Source organism: Salmo trutta, chromosome 8 (genome assembly GCF_901001165.1).
Source record: "Salmo trutta chromosome 8, fSalTru1.1, whole genome shotgun sequence".
In the NCBI taxonomy this organism is placed as follows: Eukaryota; Metazoa; Chordata; class Actinopteri; order Salmoniformes; family Salmonidae; genus Salmo; species Salmo trutta.
Genome location: NC_042964.1, coordinates 27061679 through 27077244, shown reverse-complemented (window position 1 = coordinate 27077244; position 15566 = coordinate 27061679). Strand labels below are relative to the sequence as shown.

The window sequence follows — 15566 nt, the reverse complement described above, 5'->3', positions numbered from 1 at the left end:
GTCCAGCAACCTGGGTGGTGGACAATGGCATTTCAACACATGAAAGATCAATGTCGATGTATTATTTGGAAATATTGCAATGCTATTTTTCTTTTGAAAGAATATATAAACAAAAAAAACTTGTAAAAAGTGTGTGTGACCCTGCAAGCCAGCAGTTCAATCAAGCTGCTGTCTTCCTCATCACTGTGTATGAGAGAGAGAGAAAATCATGCACACCAGACTGCGCAAGGACACACGGCATGCAGCGCACAATAAGGAAGAGGAAGCGGCGGGTGGCGACTAGCGACGGACATAACCGAAATGTTTTCAGAAGTTAGAACTTTTTTCAAGACCATCAGCCACTTTTTTTCCCGTTTCAAAACTGTCTTAATTGTATTCAAATATTTAAATGACTCACAACGTTGAGAAAAGCGCATGGCTTGTGGAAGTAAGTAAAGTTGAGTTGAAGGAAGTTCGGATGGAGAATAAAAATAACCGAAAAGTTGTCTGCTGTCAAATTCTCTGCATTTGTTGGGCGATGGATACCCACGTAAAAGAGGGACAACTTTACGTTCAACACCAGAAGTTTGGCAAGGTAAGACGAGAAAATATTTTAAAAACGTATGTTAATCGTTGACAATTCCAAGAACGGGGTGGATGGACTACTAGGGACCTCACTTAATGTCATTAGAAATAGCGCACATATTGATCCAATTACAGTAAGCTATTGTATCCAGCCGAGTTCAAAGGGCCAACCCGACCATCCTGCAACACTTACAAGTTGTAGTCTCCTTCAGAGATCTTGTTTTGATATTGTGCAAAGTCCAATTATCAAAGAAGTTCCACATGAAGGGGAAGTTGAGGAGGGACCATTTTAGCGCTCTGATTTAGCCTATTGCAACTCAGCATCAATGTTTTGACATGTTAAGGCCCTACTGTGGCCATTTAACTATTTTAACTGCAACCGACTGGATGGGTATAACAGCAGTCTGAACTTGAACGTATCAGTGTTTCTATTCAATAAGTGTTTGAACTACAACATTTAAAAAAAATCCTGTAGTGTCAGCTGCAAGTTTAGTAGGCTATTAGTGTGAGTGGGTGCCATGTGCACGCCTGTGTGTTTACTAAGAAGCCCTAACACACTCTCTCCTCGCTCTCCCTCTCCTTAAAACACTTGTCAAAGACATCCAAATACACTGTACAAAAAACAGAGTTGGCTTGTGGTTTTGTCTTGCCAGCTAGGCTTCTATGCATCTATGCATGGTTGTTTAAACTGAGAGACTAGGAAAAGAGTACAGCACAGTATCAAAAACAACACAAAATCACTCAAAACGATCAACTACTTCTTACATATGCAATCAGATATGGATGCTATGCTTTGACTTAGTGATAAGTGACCTAAGAGACAGTGTTGGCTACAACCTAACTTCCTCTTGTTACTCATTGCTTAACATCCATAGAGTAATCAGGCCTGAAACCGGAGAGTGAGAGAGTTGCACAGCTATGGGTAGATTCCACAGATCTCTATATGGCTGAATTACTTAAAAAATGTGGGAATAGAGTCCAACAATTCATGTCTTACAGATTTACAATTTAGTAATTTAGCAGACATTATCCACTGCTTTTGACTAAGGTATGTAAAAACAACCACATACAGTATCACAATCATTGCAAGTAAAACCTATTAGATCAGTGGAGCTGTGCTGTTGATGTTTGTGAATGAGCAGAGTGGACCCTCCCCGTATAGCCTGTATAGCCTCAAAACATGGTTCAAACTATGATTTTGATATCATGGATGGTAGGTCCTTGCATCCATAGCTCTGTCTATGAATTTGTGTATGGTTACATTTCTCCAGCCCCATCCCTCAATCTTTTACCAAAACAGTTGTGGGGAAATACTTTGTTTCATCTGCGGCTTGCTGCTTTAATATGGAAAATAGTTTTCATTGAGCTCTTACATTTCTTTGCGTGCTCCTAAATGTTTCATTTCTGCTCCTTGTAAAAAAAAATGTCACAGAGAGCCCTGCAATTGGAATTAAATTGTATTAGTTTCAGGAAAATGTCTTACAAAGTTGTCTTTGACAAGAACATGACAGCAAGACACAAGGGTAGCTTAGTTGATTTATAGTCATGGGTGTAGGGGACCCTTAAATCAGACAGAGAGGATATGGCTTAGCAGAGAGACATATCCTGGAGGCATAACTTTCTCTCCAAACTATAGAAGATGAGCTTTGATGGTAAAGTGGTTGTTAAGTTGTAGTGACAGTTAACTTTGGAGTGTAGAGTGCTTTTGGGATCATTATGTCAAGTCCAGTCAGCTACAGAGGGCCTGAACCACAGACAGTCCCAAATGTCACCCTATTCCATATAGAGTTAATTCACAAGTCTGATATAGTCCTGTGTAAGGCTGCTAGGGGGCAATGCAGTTGAATCTACAACAGTCCTTGCTACCTACCAGACGGCGCTCACCTTATTGCTGTCCCCCACCCACTCAGCAATGATGGTGGCTAATGCCATTTTAGGTTCTCTGCTGTGTGCCTCCTGTTCTCAGTTGTCAGTAGGGCTGAGAATTGCCAGGGACCTCACGATATGATATTATTGTGATATTTAGGTGCCGATACGATATGTATTGCAATTCTCACGATTCTACAGTGCCTTCAGAAAGTATTAATTTACTTTGACTTATTCCACATTTTGTTGCATTACAGCCTGGATTAAAAATGTATTAAATAGATGTTTTTTGGTCTCACTCAGCTACACAGAATACCTCATAATGACAAAGTGAATTTTGAATTTTTATTTAATGAAATACAGCACTATCTAATTTAAATAAGTATTTCCACCCAAGTCAATACTTTGTAGAAATACATTTGGCAGCAATTAAAGCTGTGAGTCCTTTCTGGGTAAGTCTCTAAGAGCTTTCCACTCCTGGATTGTGCAAAATTTGTGACTGACGGCCTTGATTCGGTCTTATGTAGCAAAATTTGAATTTTACATTGGATGAAAGCAGAGACAGAGGGCTACAAAATGGTATATCATACACTGCATTTGGGGAACAATGGGAAAGTAATTCTGCTGTGAAAATTTATAAACGTGGAACCTCATTTTTGAGAAAATGGCCTTTTAATGTTTTGGTACCTACTGGAGAGCTCTCCTTTATGTACACCCATTCAGCATTGTTCACACCCTCTTCAGCCAGCCCAACCCATCTCTTTAAGAATTCACATCTGAATTCATGTGCTAAAGAGTGTAGTAAAGATTAAGACCAAAAGTGGTAAAAGTAGTAGCCTACAATAAGGAAATATTCCAGGTAAACAGAAAGTGTCCAAATTAAAAATATTTGTTTAACCTCTCTTGGGTATGTGGGACGTGACCGTCCCACCCGCGGTACACACTATCATCAGCCAGTGAAATAGCAGGGCGCCAAATTCAAAACAACAAAAATCTCATAATTCAAATTTCTCAAACATACAACTATTATATCCCATTTTAAAGATTAAGATTCTCGTTAATCCAACCACATTGCCCGATTTCAAAAAGGCTTTACGGTGAAAGCATAACATTAGATTGTTAGCACATCACCTTGACAAGAAAAACCACACAGCCATTTTCCAAGCAAGGAGAGGCGTCACAAAAACCAGAAATACAGCTAAAATTAATCACTAACCTTTGATCTTCATCAGATGGCATTCATAGGACTTCATGTTACACAATACATGTATGTTTTGCTCGATAAAGTTCATATTTATATCCAAAAACCCCATTTTACATTGGCGTGTAATGTTCAGAAATGTTTTATCTCCCAAAACTTCCGGTGAATGAGCACATCAATTTACAGAAATACTCATCATAAACGTCGATAAAATATTAAACTGTTATTCAAAGAATTATAGATACACCTCTCCTTAATGCAACCGCTGTGTCAGATTTAAAAAAAACTTTACAGCGAAAGCACACTTTGCAATAATCTGAGTACAGCGCTCAGAGACGAAACCAAACCCGCCATTTTGTGGAGTCAATAAAACTCAGAAATAATATTATAAATATTCACTTACCTTTGATCTTCATCAGAATGCACTCCTAGGAATTCCCAGCTCCACAATAAATGTTTATTTTGTTCAATAAAGTCCATCATTTATGTCCAAATACCTCCTTTTTGTTCGCGCGTTCAGTCCACTACTCCAAATGCAGGAAGCGTGCAAAAATGTCACAACGAAAAGTCCAAAAAAGTTATATTTACGTATGTCAAACGATGTATAGCATCAATCTTTAGAATGTTTTTAACATAAATCTTCAGTAATATTCCAACCGGACAATTCCAATGTCTTCAGAAAAGAAAAGGAACACAGCTCACACTCAAGTGAGCATGCACCTCTGAGCTCATGTCATTTCCTCACTCATCTGACTCCAGGCCCTCTCGTTCGCTCAATATTCACAGTAAAAGCCTGGAACAGCGTTCTAAAGACTGTTGACATCTAGTTGAAGCCTTGGGAAGTGCAAAATGAACCCTAAGTCACTGTGTAGGCAATAGGCAATCACTTGAAAAAACTACAACCCTCAGATTTCCCACTTCCTGGTTGGATTTTTCTCAGGTTTTTGCCTGCCATATGAGTTCTGTTATACTCACAGACATCATTCAAACAGTTTTAGAAACTTCAGAGTGTTTTCTATACAAATCTACTAATAATATGCATATCCTACCTTCTGAGCCTGAGTAGCAGGAAGTTTAATTTGGGCACGCAAAATACTGCCCCCTACCCTAGAGAAGTTAACTATTAGATTATGTTTACCCAGACATTTGTCTATATTGGTGGGTCAAATCATAACTCAGGATAAGACCCAGATGCAGACAGCTAGAGTCATATATGTTTATTGACCCAAACGGTGCAGGCAAAAGACAGGTCAAAGGCAGACAGAGGTCTGTAATCAAGGGAAGAGTCTAAGGTACAGAACAGCAGGCAGGCTCGGGCTCAGGACAGGCAGAGGTTTGTAAACGGGTCAGAGTCAGGCAGGTACAGAACGGCAGGCAGCCTCTGGGTCAGGGCAGGCAGAATGGTCAGAGCCAGGGTAACAGTAATTGAGAAAGCAGGGAGACGGGAAAACACGCTGATAATACCTGACAAGACAAACTGGCAACAGACAAACAGAGAACACAGGTATAACACAGGGCCGATAAAGCGGGGGGAAAGTTTGCGGGACTCCACCGGGAGGGGCAGGTCATGAGTGGACAGCCATACCCTCTGCCTGAGACGATACAGGGGAGCCGGGGTCCGGTGGCAGTCCATTTGTCATCGATACCTGGAGGTGGTCTTGAGAAGAGCCAACCGGGCTCTCTTCCAGGTCCCGCGACAGCGGCGTACAAACATCAGGGCCGAAGGTATTCCGACCTCTTCCTCTTGCTCCGGGAAGAACAGGGGCTGATAACCCAGGGAACACTCAAAAGCCGAGAGCTCAGTGTCAGAGCAGGGGAGGTGTTGCGGGCGTATTCAACCCACATGAGGTGCTGGCTCCAGGTGGTGGGGTTGGAGGAGACAAGGCAGTGAAGAGTCGTCTTGATTGGCTCGCTCCAACTGAGGGTGGGAACCCGGAGGACAGGCTGGCCGACGACCAAATGAGCGTGAAGAACGCCTTCCAGAACCAGGACGAGAACTGAGGGCCCCGGTCTGAGACCATGTGCACCGGGTGTCCATAGATCCGGAAGACGTGCTGCACCATGAGCTGGAAGTCTCTTTGGCGAAGGGTAGCTTGGGGAGAGGAATGAAGTGGGCGGCTTTGAAAACCGGTACACTATTGTCAGGATGGCAGTGTTGCCCTCAGACGGGGCAAGACCAATGACAAAGTCCAGGGATATGTGAGACCAGGGACAGTGAGGGACAGGCAGTGGTTGAAGAAAACCAGCTGGAGCTTGCCAAGGAGTCTTGTTCTGCACACAGACCGTGCAGGTGGTGATGAATGCGGAGACGTCCGGGACCATGGTAGGCCACCAAAAGTGCTGTCGCACAAAGGCCAGGGTCCGATGGGAGCCCGGGTGGCAGGCAAGCCTAGAAGAGTGGGCCCACTCCAGGACCGAGGAGCGGACAGCGTCAGGCACAAACATCCGGTTATCTGGGCCCCCACTCGGGATTCAGCTGGGAACACTGTGCCTCACGGTCCTGCTTCCCTATTCCCCAGATGAGTGCCGTCGCCAGAAATGAGGTAGGAAGGATGGTCTCGGGTTCGAGGATGAAATTGCAGGGATATAGCGGCGTGACAGCGCATCCGGCTTGATGTTCTTGGATCCTGGTTGGTAGGAGAGGGAGAAGTTAAACCAGGTGAAAAGCAGGGCCCATCTAGCTTGCCTGGAATTGAGATGCTTGGCGGTGTGGAGATATTCCAGGTTCTTGTGGTCCATCCACATAATGAACTGATGTTCCGTCCCCTCCAACCAGTGTCTCCACTCCTCCAATGCTATTGTCACCGCGAGAATCTCACGATTCCCCACATCGTAGTTCCTCTCCGTGGCGTTGAGGTGATGGGAGAAGGCGGCGCTGGGATGTAAATTGAGGTCCAGGGCAGAACGCTGGGACAGGACAGCCCCCACTCCGACATCCAAAGCATCGGCCTCTACCATGAACTGACGGGACGGGTCAGAATGAACCAATATGGGAGCAATGGTGAAGCGGTGCTTGAGGTCCCAGAACACCCGGTCAGCAGCTGGGGACATTGTGAACTGAATCTTGGGAGAGGTGAGTACAGACGGGGGAAGCCAGGGTGCTGTAACCCCGGATAAAGTGGCGATGGAAGTTGGCAAATCCCAGGAAAAGTTGCAGCTGCACTCTGGACATAGGCTGGGGCCAATCCACCCACCACTCTCACCTTCCCGGGATCCATCTGTACATTCCCTGCAGCGATGATGTAACCAAGGAAGGGGATGGTGGAGCGATGGAATTCGCATTTCTCTGCTTAGCTAGCTAGCTAGCTAACAGTAAGCTTCAACTTGAAATGAAAACAACTTTGGCAAAATTAGAATCATATAATATCTGAAACTGTAGCTATGCTCTTACCCGTATACATGGATGAACGCTTTACGACAGACTGAAACCCCTTTCATGAAATAAGAAGTTCCTTGTTGTTTCCGTTTTGTTTGTACAGCTTGCTTGGCCCATTGTGTCAAGTCACTCTGGTTCACACTGACTGTGTGTAATGCCATAAGAATCATCTTAAGCTTTAGCCCCCACCCAAACTCTGACCATTTTACTCACCCTAGCAGAGTTGGTTAGGCTGTTTTCATGTTATCTAGCGATTTGGTGACTGTAACTGTGCTCCTGGCAACAATTGAATTGTGCTTTTTTGCTGACATTTACTGACACAGGCCATATTCAACGGGTGTTGAGCTTTCGTAAATTCATCAGTTATTCTGCGCTCTGGCACATTCAGACGAGTGCTCTGAAACAGTAGTTGCGGTAACATTCTATTGAAATGTGTACTTGCATAGAGTCTTATGTTTTACTACGCAATACATTTTTTTTAAAGCCACGTTAGACAGGATTACCTACACATACTGACCAGCTCAAATAGACAGAAGCGTTCTACAGTGGTTCATCCTTTAAAAGTTGCGAACTTACGCCGCGGGATTTAGAGGTACCCAGCTTCATTGCTTAAGACCACCACAAGGGGGAGTTAGAGCACTCATTATGCATGTGTGTCCCAAGGTGTTTATATGACCAATTATATCAAGTGGTTAGATTAGAGTTCGACCGATTAATCGGAATGGCCGATTAATTAGGGCCGATTTCAAGTTTTCATAACAATCACTAATCGGTATTTTTGGCCACCGATTTGCCGAATTTTTTATTAATAGTTTTTTTTTCTTTTACACCTTTATTTAACTAGGCAAGTCAGATTAAGAACACATTCTTATTTTCAATGACGGCCTAGGAACGGGGGTTAACTGCCTTGTTCAGGGGGGATTCATTTTTGCAACCTTCTGGTTACTAGTCTAACGCTCTAACCACCTGCCTTATATTGCACTCCACGAGAAGCCTGCATGGCAGGCGGACTACCTGTTACGTGAGGGCAGCAAGAAGCCAAGGTAAGTTGCTAGCTAGCATTAAACTTATCTTAGAAAAAACGATCAATCTTAACATAATCACTAGTTAACTACACATGGTTGATGATATTACTAGTTTATCTAACGTGTCCTGCGTTGCATATAATCGATGCGGTGCCTGTTAATTTCTCATCGAATCACAGCCTACTTCGACAAACGAGTGATGATTTAACAAGCGCATTTGCGAAAAAAGCACTGTCGTTGCACCAATGTACCTAACCATGAACATCAATGCCTTTCTTTAAAATCAATACACAGGTATATATTTTTAAACCTGCATATTTAGTTAATATTGCCTGCTAACATGAATTTGTGTCACTTCTCTAGTGTTCCGTGCAAGCAGTCAGGGTATATACAGCAGTTTGGGCCACCTGGCTCATTGCGGACTGTGCGAAGTCCATTTATTCCTAACAAAGGCCGTAATTAATTTGCCAGAATTGTACATAATTATGACATAACATTGAAGGTTGTGCAATATAACAGGAATATTTAGACTTAGGGATGCCACCCGTTAGATAAAATACGGAAAGGTTCCATATTTCACTGAAATAATAAACGTTTCGTTTTCGAAATGATAGTTTCCAGATTCGACCATATTAATGACCAAAGGCTCGTATTTCTGTGTGTTATTATGTTATAATTAAGTCTATGATTTGATATTTGATAGAGCCGTCTGACTGAGCGATGGTAGGCACCAGCAGGCTCGTAAGCATTCATTCAAACAGCACCTTTGTGCGTTTTGCCAGCAGCTCTTCGCAATTCTTCAAGCATTGCGCTGTTTATGACTTCAAGCCTGTCAACTCCCAAGAGGCTGGTGTAACCGATGTGAAATGGCTAGCTAGTTAGCGGGTGCGCGCTAATAGCGTTTCAAACGTCACTCGCTCTGAGACTTGGAGTAGTTGTTCCCCTTGCTCTACATGGGTAACGCTGCTTCGAGGGTGGCTGTTGTCGATGTGTTCCTGGTTCGAGCCCAGGTAGGGGCGAGGAGAGGGACGGAAGCTATACTGTTACACTGGCAATACTAAAGTGCCTATAAGAACATCCAATAGTCAAAGGTATATGAAATACAAATCGTATAGAGAGAAATAGTCCTATAATAACTACAACCTAAAACTTATTACGTGGGAATATTGAAGACTCATGTTCAAAGGAACCACCAGCTTTCATATGTTCTCATGTTCTGAGCAAGGAACTTAAAAGTTAGCTTTTTTACATGGCACATATTGCACTTTTACTTTCTTCTCCAACACTTTGTTTTTGCATTATTTAAACCAAATTGAACATGTTTCATTATTTATTTGAGGCTAAATTGATAGTATTTATGTATTATATTAAGTTAAAATAAGTGTTCATTCAGTATTGTTGTAATTGTCATTATTACAAATAAATTAAAAAAATAAAAGTAAATCGTCCGATTAATCGGTATCGGCATTTTTGGTCCTCCAATAATCGGTATCGGCGTTGAAAAATCATAATCGGTCGACCTCTAGTTCCAATGACGAATTTGACGGGGGCCACCTGTCCCTGGTGACTTCAGCAAAGATGGCTAACAAAACATTACGGGGAAGCAAATGTATGTAGTTATAACGTGATAACGAGTCGTGCAAAACAATTACCATTGAGAGGAATATGTTAGTTAATGTAGAGCCAAATGATTGTGCATATTTCTTTGTAATAAAGTTCATTTACAAATCTCTATTTAGCAAGTTTTTTTCAGCCACATCCAATACCAGGTGTATCAAACTCATTAATTATAGCAGACAGGGAGCAGGTTTCGAACCCTCAACATTCTAGCCCAAAGTTCAGCACGCTATCGACTGTGCCTAAATGTATTAATTGGGGTTGGGGCCGATTGTGGCTAAATACACTTTGTCTATTGGAATCTTTAACGTGGAAAGAGGAAAAAGTATTATTATTAGTTTTTCACAAGCATAGCAGGATGGGCTATTAGCTGAACAATAGACTATTCAACCTTTACTAAAGAAGTGTATAATTGCCGAGCTAGGCTTTATTTACAAATTAGTGAGAATGTCTCACCCCATGTTCAAGAATTGCCTTTTTCTTGCTCACTCTAGATTAAATGAAAACGAAATCTCTGAAATGTTGTTACTTTTTGAACAAAGCGATTATTATTAATCAATTTAGAATGATATAAAAGCCCATTAGATATTCTCAGATATTTTCACACATCCTAACGGAAAATGCCCCTTTATATTAATATAGAGTCCTCCAATCCTCTAAATGTAATTATTGGCGGAGAGTCACATCATTGAAAAAAGCATTTTTAGATATACTGTTAAAAATGGTGTAGGTCTTGTTTATTTAAGGAGAATACTGAAGTTAGAAGCAAAAGCCTACAACTATTTTAGCACTGTTTGGTGCTGCTCTGAGACAAGCACGACATAGGGATTCTTTAGCTAAATAGCCCAGTACCGTACTGCCGGACATCACATTGTACAGCGCCATATTTTCCGTTCCATCCTAGCAGAAACTCAGAGGGTTTTTGGTTTTTCATGGAATAGAAACATGATAATATTAATCAAATTAATTAAGCAAGTACCAGTCAAACGTTTGGACACACCTACTCATTCAAGGATTTTTCTATATTTTTACTATTTTCTACATTGTAGAATAATAGTGAAGACATCACAACTATGAAATAACACATATGGAATCAGTTAAGGACAAATTCCTATTTACAAGCACAGCCTACTCCTTCCTCCCCAACGGGGATTTGAACCCCGGTCTCCCACGTGCTTCGCATTCTGTTGTACAGACATGGCCAGCTCTCCCTTATGTAAGGAGTTAGGCACTTTCCCATGTTAACTACAGTATGTATTGTAGACTGCACAGTAGCCTAATTGCCATAACAAAGGGGTTGAATACTTATTGACTCAAGACATTTCAGCTTTTCCTTTTTTATTAATTTGTACAAATGAAATTCTACTTTGACATTATGGGGTATTGTGTGTAGGCCAGTGACACAAAATCAAAATTGTATACATTTTAAACTCAGGCTGTAACACAACTAAATATGGAAAAAGTCAAGGGGTGTGAATACCTTCTGAAGGCACTGCATGATGGGCTTCATGATGCGACTATTCCTTGCCTCTGTTCCTTGCCTCAGGCTGCAGATGCTGTTCTCTCATCAAGTGATCATATTTTCACCCATCCGACTATTCTCAATTTAAATCTTGTCTTTACTAATATGTACTGTAAAAATGTTTCGATTTAGAATGGCCCATTATCAAATGGGTAGGAACAGGGGAAAAAAAGACATGTCATATCACTCAAATAGCAAATGGAGGCCGCTTTCATGCCAGTTTGTTTTTCAATCATGCTGGGTAGACTACTCTGGTTATTTCACTCCATGCGTCAACCACTGTTTGAGGAGCATGCAGCCTCTTGCTGCACAACAGGTGATATTCCGCTCATTGCCTCTCCAACCCTTTTGCTGAAGCTACCCAGTGCTTAATTTGGAAACCAAGTAAAATCTGTTCTGGAACATCGATAGTAACATGTTTTCAGAACAAAATATATTTAATTAAACTGTTGACAGCCCCTCTCTGTGCACTCGAGAAAGGATTGAAGGAGAAAGAGTAGGAGATGGAAACGCACAGTGGTGAGATATTCTCTGGGTAAAAAGGTAACGTGTCAGCCTATTCATAATGCAAGTATAAACATTTCCCTATTACGAGGCTATTCAAAATCAAATACAAATTCACTATAATTTAGGCTGACTCTTTAATAAGCCGTCCTGCACAATCAATGAACCAACAGCATCGCCCAGGCCTATACATTCCATAACCAATCAGCGCTGCAGTAGGCCTGTATGCAAATAGCCATTGCCATATATGGATATGTGCCGTTCAAAGCATGAGAGGTCTTTAGTAGATGTGCTTGTTTTGAGATCAAAGCTAGTGCTGCATGTAGGAACCTGTGCACATTTGTTCATATTATTTGCTAATTAGTGAGTTATTAGTCCAGTTATAGCACATTTGTTGTCAAAAATGGGGGAGTGGTTGCTTCCTACATGAAAATGTTATGAGGAACCACTCACATTGCCTGTTTCTTAATACTGGCGCTGAGGCCAGGGGAACAAGCGTGTGATGGCGGTGCAGGAGCGGCAGGTAGCCTAGCGGTTAAGAGCATTGGGCCAGTAACCCAAAGGTTGCTGGTTCAAATCCCTGAGCCAGCTAGGTGAAAAATCTGATGTGCCCTTGAGTAAGGCACTTAACTCTAAGCCACCCTGCTACATGACAAAAAATAAATAAAAGTAGTGCAAAAATGTGGGGGTGTACAATGAATTCTCAGTTTGCATTACCCAGGGTGTCACTGTGCATGGGCACCATTGGTCAAGCAACCTTGTGTCTGAAAGTGGAGAAGGGAAATGTTTTTTTGAACTTTCATGTGGAATACACAACACTCTTGAAACCCGCAAACAATGGTAGCCTACTTGGCCACTGTTAAAACTGTAACTTAAAGCGGGTGCGGCCTCGGTGTTCACAGTAAATGCGAGTCGGAAGTTGCTCAGTATTTTTGCACTAAGCAGACTCCAAAAAATGTGAGGGAACATTGCTCATGACTGCCGGTGTGGCAGTAATACGGTCACCGCAATAGCCCTACTCCTGATTTATATAGGCCTAGAACTAGACAATATTAAAAAACAACAATGCACTAAATTCATACATTTTTAGTGAGGTAAACTTGATAAAGTATTCAATAATTTGTGTGTATTTCAGATGGAATCAAGGCATTAGAATGTACCAGAGGCCACCAATATAGAGCTCCTTCTGCCAAAAAGTTCAAATCCCCTGGCCCCGGGACACCTGGCTGGCTACTTTTTCTATTTGGCTGGCTACTCTATGTACCTGTAGAAAACACTGGTTTACGTGGCAAGATGCATCCAAGCGCGTTGCCTGCAACCAACACTGGAACAGCCGCACCAACAATAGTCCCAGGGGAATGACCACTAATCATAGAAGTCATCAATTCCGGTAGGCGCAAGAACTGGCAAAAATGTACTGTGCGCCTCAATCAAATTGGTCCAAGCAGAGCTGAAACCTGGACAGTCTATCTTGAGACCCAGGAATGGAATGCGCTGCAATTGGGTTAGACAGCTCATGGGACACTAGCCTGAATGGGTGTAACACTTCTTGTTCCCTTGACTGTGCTGCTATCAGCCAATCATCCAGATAGGCCAACCCCCTCAGGCCCTTGGCCCTTATGGGTGCCAGAGCCGCCTCCACCACCTTTGAAAAGACATGAGGCGAGAGGGACAAGCCGAAAGGGAATACCAAAAACTATCGCCTCGTAATGGAACCTCAAGGACTTTCTGTGACTGGGGTATATGGTCAAATGAAAGTACGTATCCTTGAAGACAATGGTGGTGAAACAATCACCAGGACGCATGGACCGTAACAGCCGCTGGTTTATGAGCATTTTGAACTTGTTCAGGGCTCGTATGTCTAGAATAGGATGTAAACCCCCATCCCATTTCGGAACCAGGAAATACCGGCCGTCCTGGGCGTCCACATTTTACATTTTTACATTTTAGTCATTTAGCAGACGCTCTTATCCAGAGCGACTTACAGTAGTGAATGCATACATTTCATACATGGCCCCCCGTGGGAATCGAACCCACAACCCTGGCGTTGCAAACACCATGCATTGCAAACACCATGCTCTACCAACTGAGCTACAGGGAAGGCAAGAGCGTCTGACAGAGGAACCACTCACATTGCCTGTTTCTTAATACTGGCGCTGAGGCCAGGAGAACAACGACGTGATGGCGGTGCAGGAGCGGCAGGTAGCCTAGCGGTTAAGAGCATTGGGACAGTAACCCAAAGGTTGCTGGTTCAAATCCCTGAGCCAGCTAGGTGAAAAATCTGATGTGCCCTTGAGTAAGGCACTTAACCCTAAGTCGCTCTGCTACATGACAAAAAATAAATAAAAATAGTGCAAAAACGTGGGGGCGTACAATGAATTCTCAGTTTGCATTACCCAGGGCGTCACTGTGCATGTGCACCATTGGTCAAGCAACCTTGTGTCTGAAAGTGGAGAAGGGAAATGTTTTTTGAACTTTCATGTGGAATACACAACACTTGAAACCCGCAAACAATGGCATTGTTTCAATGTGTTTAGGTGCAAACGTTTGCCTGAAGCCAGTCCACTCCGGGTTTGGGGGTTTAGGCCATCTGTTACGTACCCTGATTGGCCGTGCCACTTAGGGTTACTGTTGTCACCATGGGTGTTTGGAGCGGTTGGCAAGGGAGAACCCAATCCCGTGCCACCCCCCTTCCCTGCGCCAAGACCATCTCTCACCTCGCTCCTGGACCTCTGAGGGAGAAAAGCGTGCTGCGCCTCTTCCTGCTTCTTTTTGTTCTCAAACCGGGCCTGCATAGACTCCAGGGCCTAACCAAACAACCCTGTGGGAGAAATCGGCTCATTGCGGTACAGCTTGTCTGTCCCTCTTCGGCACCGGCGAAAGCGTCAGCCAAAGATGACGCTTGTTACACACGCCTCTTGGAGGAGGGAACGCAACACCCTACTACACTTAACTCCCAGTGGAGTGAAAGAGGTATGTGATTGTAGGTGTGGGTAAAGATGACAGAGGCAGAGAATATTACCATTTACTGGGAATTTATTTCCTTAACACGGTAAGGTGGGGAAAAGGGGCTGGATGGAACCAAAGCAAAGAAAGTAAAAGTTAGAGTCCCCTCTCCTACTTTACCTGCCTACCCACTACTTACCTAACCTTAACGCCACCTGGCGTGATAACCAAAATACAGGGGGTGGTCCGCCCAGGTCTTACCTAGTGTGCATAGACAGAGTACATACTATGGGTATATGTATGCCCGCAGGTCTCTTGCCTAAGCACTCCCAAGGTGCCTTCCCCTTCCCCCCTGGGAACAAATGAAACAGCATAATACAAACTTAAAGTGAACAAGTTCAATAATCAAAAACACAGAGTCCTATTTGCACACACATCTCAGAAGTAGCGGCTACAAAATATTTTAAACAAAACTGTCTCTGAGCAACAACCAACACAGGACATCCAAGAAGCTCTGTCTCCCAACAAAGGAACACTGGCTTTTATCTAGCTGCAGAAGGAGTCTGTAATTGCCGACAGCTGTATCCCCTAACGAGAGGGCGGGATCAGAGCTCCAATCTGCAATGGGGCCGACCAATCAGCTGCTTGGGGGAATCCAGGAAGCCATTTCCTGAAATACACACATACACAAACCCACAACACAGAAACTGGGGAACGTAACAATGCTGTACCACCACAGTAGCTCCCATGCTATTCCCGAGCGCCAGAACGGTGCACCGGGACATGTGCAGAATGAAGTCGGCTGTAACACAGTTCTCATACAGGAGCTCTGCGTAGAGCTCTCCTGCGGTCAAAGCCGTGCCGAGCTCCGCAAGCAACAACTGGTTACTGTCATCCATTGCCAAGCTAATCTGACCCATTGGATCCTCACGGGACAGTCATGAC

General features: G+C 43.2%; 1 protein-coding gene across 1 annotated transcript in view; it reads left to right on the top strand.

Annotated features, from left to right (window-relative positions):
* Positions 1-250: 250 nt before the first annotated feature.
* sema4f (sema domain, immunoglobulin domain (Ig), transmembrane domain (TM) and short cytoplasmic domain, (semaphorin) 4F) overlaps positions 251-15566 on the top strand; it is a 45509-nt gene continuing 30193 nt past the window's right edge. Inside the window, exon 1 of the mRNA XM_029759612.1 lies at positions 251-574. The gene's annotated coding sequence lies outside the window, so the exon portion shown is untranslated. The remainder of the gene's footprint in view (positions 575-15566) is intronic.